Genomic DNA, 9,357 nt, shown 5'->3' on the forward strand with positions numbered 1-9,357 from the left:
ATGGGGCTGAAGAGGATAAATGGCTACACATTTAGGGAGACAGTAATGTAAGTCAACATCACACCAAAGGCTAAGGGGAAATAAATATGTACATTTGATCTCAATTAGAAAAACAAGAGAAAATAAAGTTTACAGAAAAAGAAGATAACTACAAAGGAGAAAGAATCCACTGGGAAATTAGTTTTTCAGGGCTGGAGAGATGGCTTTGCAGCTAAGAGCATTGACTGCTCTTCCAGAGAACCTGAGTTCAAATCCTAGCACCTATATGGTGGCTCACAACTATTTGTAAATCTGGGGAATCCGAGACCTTAGGGCCTTCCTAGACACTGCACACAGTTGGTTTATAAATAGACACTGATACATATAAAACAAAAATAAATAAAATTTCAATAACAAACAGAAAACAGAAGGCAGAACATAGTGGGTGTTACGGTTTGTATATTCTCGGCCCAAGGAGTTGTTGGAGTAGGTGTGTCACTATGGGTGGGCTATCAGGCCCACTTCCTAGCTGCCTGGAAGTCAGTCTTCCACTAGCAGCCTTCAGATGAAGATGTGGAACTCTCAGCTCCTCCTGCACCAGGCCTGCCTGGATGCTGCCATGCTCCCACCTTGATGATAATGGACTGAACCACTGAACCCGTAAGTCAGCCCCAATTAAATGCTGTCCTTATGAGAGTTGCCTTGGTCATGGCGTCTGTTCAGAGCAGTAAAACCCTAAGACATTGGGTTAGCAGGGAAATGATGGCTCAAAGAACTGATTCCATCAGAGCACAGCTGGGTGAGCCAATGAGTAGACTGGAGTCACTTAAAAGACCATGGCTGACTCCAGCAGCTGTACCACCAAATCCCCTGCATGAGCCTTCCAGCAGTGACAGCAGCATCCCTGTCCTGGGCACCTGTCTAGGAGCAGCCTTGTAAGGACGCTGGTGACTCTTCTGCAGCTCTTCAGCCTTGTGAGTTTCCTCCGCGCCTTGGGGGAGATTTTAATCTTCCAGAAATGGCTACACATTAATAATTGTGCTGTGAATACTTCAAAATTACCAAAGGAGATTGTTTCTTCGAGTACTGTGTTCCGTTATGTTTTGTTGAGATAGGGTCTCTCGGTGTAGACCAGGCTGGCCCCAAGTTCACCAAGATCCTCCTGCTTTGGCCTCCAAACACTGAGTTTAATGACGTGCTCCACCACAACTGGTGTGAAGGGATATTTTAAATGTTTTCACGACAAAAAGATTTAAGTGAGGCGGTAAGTGTGCCAATGAGCTTGATTTAATCATTTCATATTGTCTATATCTATCCAAGCCCCACTTGGTACCAATAAATGTACACAATTACTAGTTTACGATTGGGAGAGACTTGAAGGGACTATAAAGCAAAGGTTTGGAGAGAAAATTTCACAAAAATACGGTAAATGAATTACTACTGTTTGCATTGGTTTCATGTGTCAAATGTTTTAGTTGATGTAGCATATTAAAAATATAAATTGTTAAGGGAGGAAAGAACAGAGGAACCATGGGGTCAGGGGCAACATGAGACATGGCCCACAGAATCAACTGACTGAGACTCATAGGAGCTGAGATCAGAGAGACTGTAGGGATGTGACCTGAGACTTGGGGTCCTTGTGGGAATCCTAAGGGTGGGAATTGGAGCTGGGCCTGACTCTTTTTGCCTACTTGCAGGACCCTTTTCCTCTTCCTGGTTTGCCTTGCTATGCTTGGGATGACATGTGCCAGGTGTTACTATATACCTCCTCATGCCACGTTCCAGTGACATCCCTGAGAGACTTGCTCTTTTCTGTAGGGAGGTGAGGGAGGGGAGCGGAGGAGGTGGGGGAGAGAGACTGTGGGATGGGGACGAAAGGGCAACTGCAGCCGAGCTATGATCTCTAAAAGAAGAATAAAAATGAACAAACTAAAATGAAATATACGTTGAAATTGCCCCTGACTCCACAAATCAGTGCAACAGACGAGAGAGACCAAAGAAATTCTCACGCAGCAGAAAATATCAGTTTACATAATGCTGGAAATAATGGCACTTAGCAGGAAAGGTTAAAGTGTTCAATACAGTGTGATAGGACAACTGATTGGCTCTGCGTAGGAAAAAGGCCGAAACGGATCACTGTCAGTGTTTTCAAACTGGTCCTTTCCGTGCAGTACACTTGAGATGATTTAAGTGTGCTGGTTGTGGTGGTGCTTACCTGTAATTTCAGGGTAAGGCCAAAGGAGCAGAATGTAAACCACAGACTCAATTACAGATCAAGTTCAAGGCCAGCCTGGGCTCCATGGAACCTGTTGAAAATGGGGGGAGAAAAAAACAAACACAGGAGCCACCATTTATACCACTAGACGGATACTTGCTCAGAAGTTCAACTTACTAAGTGCAGTAAGAAAGAAGGTTCACATCATTTAGGACCTACTCTCATAGTACTAGGACAGATACTTAAGAAGCATTGCAGGGGGACTAGAGAGATGGCTCAGAGGTTACGAGAATGGAGTGATCTTCCAGAGGTCCTGAGTTCAAATCCTAATAACCACATGGTGGCTCACAACTGTCTGTAATGAGATCCAATACCTTCTTCTGGTGTGTCTGAAGACAACAGCAGTGTACTCATATACATAAAATAAATAAATATCTTTTTTAAGAAAAAGGAGAAGAAGCCTTCGGTACACTGGGGAGGCAGAGGCAGACAGATCTCTGTAACATACAGCTTGGCCTACCAGGACAGGCAGGGATACACAGAGAAGTCTTTAAAAAAACAAAACAAAACAAAACAAACAGAAAACCTACTTAAGAAAGAAATATCCAGGCAGGCTGCCAGGAACCATTTGTTCCCAGCACTTGAGAGGCAGAAGGGAGCAATTTCTGTGTGTTCAAGCTTGCTCTCCAACAGAAAACTCAACAGTTCCAATCTTGCATTTAAAATGACTATACCAAAGCAAAGTTTGCACATCCAACTTCACTCATAAATCAATAAAATTTATAGACCGAAATGGATAAGGGTGGAAAGGGGAATTTAAGAGAAAGAGAGAGAGAGAGACGAAAACAGCTACACGTTAGTAATCCTGTAGTGTGGGGGAATTGATAGTGCGGGTTTTAATCCCAGCAGTCACTGAGGCAGATGCTAAACAGCAGACTATGAGTTCAAGGCCATTGGGTCCACTTAGTTCCAGGCTGGCCAGAATAACGTAGAGCGACCCCTGTTTTAAAAGAACAAAACAAACAAGACAAAACTGTGGTTTATACTTCAGAATTATTAAAAAGAAATTTGAAATGTTTTCATCACAAAATGATTTGACTCTGAGGTGATAAGCAGGCTAATTAGCACTGTAGCAGGTCCCCAGGCCTAAGCACAACTGACTCCATGATGGAATCACCACCATTCAGGTGTTAAAAGTCAACACGGAGATAGCAACACTAACCAAAAACCCAACCCCTCAAAGTCTATTGTTCTGGAACAGTCTCTGAATGTGTCTCTGACAGACCAGATCGTTTGGGTTCACACTCCATTTTAGAGAAACTGACCTAACAGACCACTACATAGCACCATTTTACAGGCTAACCCCCAAGACCTGTGTCTAGCACCAGTTTCCAGGTTATCCCCCAACAAACCTGCACCTGCAGGTTACAAGCCTGCCCCCTGACACTTCACTTCCTAACAACCACAAATCAGAAGGAAAGCAGAAGTTAAGTTTATGGTTTGGCTCCCAGCACCAGCCAATTATGTTGAAGGTCATAATGGCCCCCAATCAGATGAGTACCAGGCTAAATACCCTCTTCTTCCTCTATAAATGCTTGCCTGAAACTGGCTCGCAGAGGCCTGCTCCCGTCCTGCTGCATCAGAGATGGGAGTATGGACCAAACTTCAACTTTAATAGATTTCATGGGAATCAGTTCCTTGGTGGTCTTTTGAGGGTTCACAACATTTCCTGGCACATTTTTTTGCTTCTGTAATTCAGCTTCTAGCTAAATGTTCTTGTTCACTGAAGTATGTCAAGGGAAGATGCAGTTTTTGTGATGTGATTAAAATCTCATCCTGAGAAAGGCTTGGGGCTATACGGGGATCCTGAGAGTGCAGGGTAGTCTCAGGCCAAGTAATAAAGAACTTCTATTGACTTAAACCCATGTATGAGCAGGCATCTCTTAAATACCACACAACAGCTTCATTTAATCATCCATGATCTATACATCACGGCACCACCTCGTACTCTCTGTGTAAAGGAATAGATACAATCACTTCTTACCATGGAGAAATAAATTCATTAAGGACAATTAGGAAGAGAGCGAACAGAGCTTTTAAGGGCACTGACTGCTCTTCAAGAACTGCCTGCTACCCCAGTCCCAAGGGATCCAGAGCCCTCCTCCGGCCTCCAAGTGCATGCATTCTCATGTACCAACTCCCAAACACAAACACGCCACTGTAGCCTGAATTCTTGCTTCTCTTCTCTCAAAACATTAAAATACAAAGAAATCAATTTTAATTTAAGGTAAAATAAAATGTCAAAGGCAAGAACTAGTAAAAATACATCAACTTAGATTCTATCATGTGGCATTAATTCCAATATCAAATATATAATGATAAGTATTAACCATATTAAAAAATGTCAAGTGAGAAATTGCCTATGCTTACCCATGTAACTGCAAACAAAATTTCTTTAAAAACAAAGGAATGTACTTACGCATACAAGGGAGAAGTCACACACACACACACACACACACACACACACACACACACACACACACAAATCCACCGAAAATGACTGAGTTCAGTGGAAAAGGCAAACTTTTTAAGAACATATAACATGGTTTTGTACATGAAAACTGAGATTCAATCACTATCTCTTGGCTTTACATAATCCATTACATTCGGATCAAGAGGTTAGCTTGTGCTGGGTGTGTGGTGCATGCTCTTAACTGGAGCACTGAAGGCACAGTGAGAAGAGAACCAAGATTCAAGGCTACACAGGCTACACTGACCCTTCCTAAGTGGGAACAAATTGTTGAATTGTAAAAGGTAGCACATAAGAACATGAGAAAAAGCCCAGTGTGGTGGTGCCTGCCTGAGAGCCCCCTTGAAGGCCAATGGCTGCAGGCCCAGGGGTCAGGAGTTTGCACACACACACACACACACTCACCTACACAGAACATTCAGAGGAAAGCCTGGGCTATGTGAGACAATGTGCCAAAGAAAAACAAAGACTGAGGGACTGAGAGAAGGGTCAGCACTCAGAAGAACGGTTCTCAACCTATGCTCTCTGCCCATCTGAGGGCTTGAATGAATCTTGCCTGGTGATCATCTACCAGATATCCTGCATATCAGATATTAATATTACTGTGCTAGCAGTCAGAAAATTACAGTTATGGAGCAAAATGAAAATAATTTTATGTCTGGGGGTGCGGTCACTACAACATGAGGAACTGTATTAAAGGGTCACAGCATCAGGGATCCACTGCCTTAAAAGGACGTACTAAGTCTGCAGCAGTCACATGACTCTTGACACCTGTGATTCTAGGTCCAGACCATCTGACACCCTCTTCTCTCCAAGCTCTTGAATGCCTGCAGGGCATAGGAATTAACAGAGGCATGCTAACACACGCAGGAACAAATAAACACAGGGTTTTTTTTTTAAAAAAGGAGAAAATTGGAAGGTAAAAATTTTTGACATAAGAAGTGCCTGGAGGGTGTGGGCTATCTGCTTCTCTCCATCTGAGATAGACAAAAACCCAAGGGGTCAAGTACACCTGTGAGGGGTTTTTCTTGGTGGAATCATTTGAAGTGGGAAGGTCCACTCTGAATCGAGTTTGCCAGAGGTGGAAATATCTTGGCACAAGTAATCCAGCCCTTGGGAGGTGGAGAGAAGTCACTCGGTTCAAGGTTATCCCCAGCTATACTGTGTGTTTTGGGCCAATTGGGTTGGTTACCAGGCAGACTGTGTGAAAAAGAAATACTAAAATTATTTTCAAAGTCCTAAATGTGCGGTGGCACATAATTAAGAAAATGAACAGAGCCAGAAAATAGGACAGGGCAATGGGGCATGAGATATACCAGAGTCTGTCTTACACGTGTACTAGAATGTCATCAGGAAAACCAAGGAGAAGAGAGCAAATGTAGGGGGAGGCCCTTGGGAGAAATTTTCAAAAATGCTTACTCAAGCAGGGCAGACGGAATCATGACACCACTCTCTTCCTGTCACTAAACTGAATAAGACAGTGGTTATCAATATATTCCTGTAATCGTTGCATTGATCTAACGTTTAAATGGTTAGAAAACTCAATGAAGGAGCAAATGAAAAGGTGTGGTACTTTCACACATCAGAGCACAGGGCTACAGAGCAAGGAGACCAGACACCCGCCTGACTTAGTCTGTGCCTCTTAAATACAATAAGTAAATAAGTAAATAAATAAATAAATAAATAAATAAATAAATGGGAACTAAGGCAGAAGAAGGAGCCACACTATGTCCCTGAGCTGTTTGTCCAGTAGGTGTGAGGATGAGTTATAAAATGGGAATGAGGGCTGGAGAGATAGCTCAGTGGTTAAGAGCACTGACTGCTCTTCCAGAGGTCCTGAGTTCAAATCCCAGCAACCACATGGTGGCTCACAACCATCTGTAATGAGATCCGATGCCCTCTTCTGGTGTGTCTGAAGACAGCTAAAGTGTGCTCATATATAATAAATAAATAAATCTTTAAAAAAATAAAATAAAATGGGAATGAAGAGAGGGGGGACTAAAAAATGGCTTTAATGTCAGATGCATATAAATATAGCAAAATGCTCAAAAATAACACTTGGAAATCAACCAGATCTAAGGTCAGTTGTCATTTTCCAAACAAAGAATTTAATTTTGAAACTGTTTTTTTCCTAACTGTGTGGACTTGTGAGGATGAACTTTTTTCTACCACATGACTTCAGTAGTTCAAGCTAGCCTTGACTTCACTATGTACCCAGACTGGCCTAGTTGTCCTCAGGTAGCAGGCTGCATTTGAACTCCTAATCTTGCTGTGATTGTCTCCCACATTCTCGGGTTGTGGATGTTCTAAAGAACTCACACAAATACTTTTTTGATATGTTTCTGAGGATCCGATCCAGTGGCATCCAGCATGCTAGGCGAATATTCAATCACTAGTGTATTTTCATATATCAATTATGTACTCCAGTATAATACAAATTTGAGGTCGATTTTTAATAGAAAAATAGGCACATAAAAACATCTTACTTACTGGCATTAAGTACCAAGCTGGACCTCCAAGGCACAACTAAAGTTTCACTTTGATAATTTCCATTTTTACTTTGTGAATGAAGAGAATTACTCAGTGGGAATGGGACAAAGAGTACACGACAATGTGGCTAGGATGGGAAAATAATTGTCTTGTGTGTGATTCCACAAATAAAGAAAATGAAAACCATAAGGATACCCAAAGGCTGAATCCTCCTCTAAACACCCAAAACACACAACATTCCCCTGCAATCATCTACCCTGCACGCTTCCAGAACACACACACACACATACACACACATACACATACAAACACACACACACACAAACACACATACACATACAAACACACACACATGCACACACACCACACACAAATACACACACACCACACACAAATACACACACAAACACACATACATACACACACACATACACATACAAACACACATACACATACAAACACACACACACACACACCCCATTTTAGGTAGGATTGTGACAAACAGTTCACGCCAACATGGCAGAGGGTGGGAAAATAATTTTCCTGTGTGTAGTCTCCGAATAAAGGCAATGCAAACTATAGGACTATAGGACTATAAGGACATCCAGGAGCTGATTTCCTTCTCTCGACCCTGGAAATTCCCAACACTCCTTTCCCCAGACATCCTCTCTCCCCTCCTACCTTACCCCTGCCCTGCAGACCTGCTCATTAGGTCCTGCCTTGCCTGGGCGGGGCATCCTTGGGAGCCAGGTATATATAAAAACTCAAATCCACTCCCAGCCAACACTCCTGACAGGTAGTCCTACGAATCATATCTGCTCTCTCCCAGAGAGGCCGCAGAGATGCTTGCAAAAGCCTGCCAGACAACAGTTCTACCTGAAAGAAGTCCAGTTCACCGGCCCAGCACATGCATTGCACCTCATTGAGCACGAGCCACCAAGTGCCCACATCTGCACAACAGGGCAGGAGTGAGGCCCCAGAGAACTAGATCTGACTCTGGACCCAGTCCTTCCAATCTCAGTCAACTCCAACAAGACCAGGCGCTATGCATAGAAAGGCCTATGCAGCCTTCCAGTGACTGTTTGACCTCCATGGTATTCCTGCCCTCTGGCTCTGCCCTGGAGCTGCTCCTGGATGGCATTGACCTGCTGCTCCAGCTCCAGCCCACCTCCATCCGACAGGTGATGCTCCCAGGACACACCCTCTTATTGTCCCTGAGGGATGCCTCCATTTGGCCAGGACATCCTGAGTTCTCACCCACCAGGCCGCTTGGGTCTGCTCTCCTGGACTTGCCCCAGGAACTCATAGTCATCAAGCCAGGATCCATCAGTGATTCTTTGGTAAGCAACAGTGAGGGTTCAGACTACGCCTCTCCCTCAAGGATGAATGCTCCAGCTGGCCTGACCCCAGGGCTTCATCATTCTTCATTCATTTCAGGGTCCAGTCCCAAATTGCTGGAGTCCTTCAGACTCTCAGAGTGCAGAGAGCTATGATCCGTGGTCCACCCGGAGCCTTAAAGGCAGCATGCTGGAGCCTCTTCCAGGCTCAACACTGCAGCCTCCCCCTCCATCTCCTCCTTCAAGTGCACAAGAAGAGCGCCCACTGAGTCCTGTGAGACCTACTGGTCCCCCATGCAAGGCCAGGAGGCGCCTCTTCTAGGAAAACTAGACTGCTACAGCAACACTCAACAACCTGGACACTTTACATGGATTCCCAGGTCTCCTGTGGATACCCAACCACCTAACGTTGAGCCTGTGTGCACACAGTGCTTTCTGCTGCACACTAGAGAAAGAAGATAAAGACTTCAACAAGAGGGGAGACGCTACATCACACCGTGGAAGCTTAAAAAATATATGCCATTGAAAATCAGAAGATGGATAGTCAAACTTCAGGCTTCATCTCAAAACCTTCCATTTTCCCCTCATGTGCATTGGCAGTTCCTGGTAAGAAACCTGTCAGCTCTCCTGATTCTCTGAAACAAGAAACCACTGGCTTTGTTGCCGGTGTCCATCAATGACTGAATGGAGATTTGTTGAGGGTGACTCAAGATGCTGTCCACAGAAACTGACAAATACCATAGTAGGAGAAGGTGGTTCAAGCCCTGAGTGGATGATGCTCCCTTAGTTCTTCTGAGCCATTGTTT

General features: G+C 44.0%; 1 pseudogene; it reads left to right on the forward strand.

Annotated features, from left to right (window-relative positions):
• Positions 1 to 8,905, forward strand: LOC134479962 (proline-rich protein 23A3-like; annotated as a pseudogene).
• Positions 8,906 to 9,357: the final 452 nt, after the last annotated feature.

Source organism: Rattus norvegicus, chromosome 8, assembly GCF_036323735.1.
Source record: "Rattus norvegicus strain BN/NHsdMcwi chromosome 8, GRCr8, whole genome shotgun sequence".
Taxonomy (NCBI): domain Eukaryota; kingdom Metazoa; phylum Chordata; class Mammalia; order Rodentia; family Muridae; genus Rattus; species Rattus norvegicus.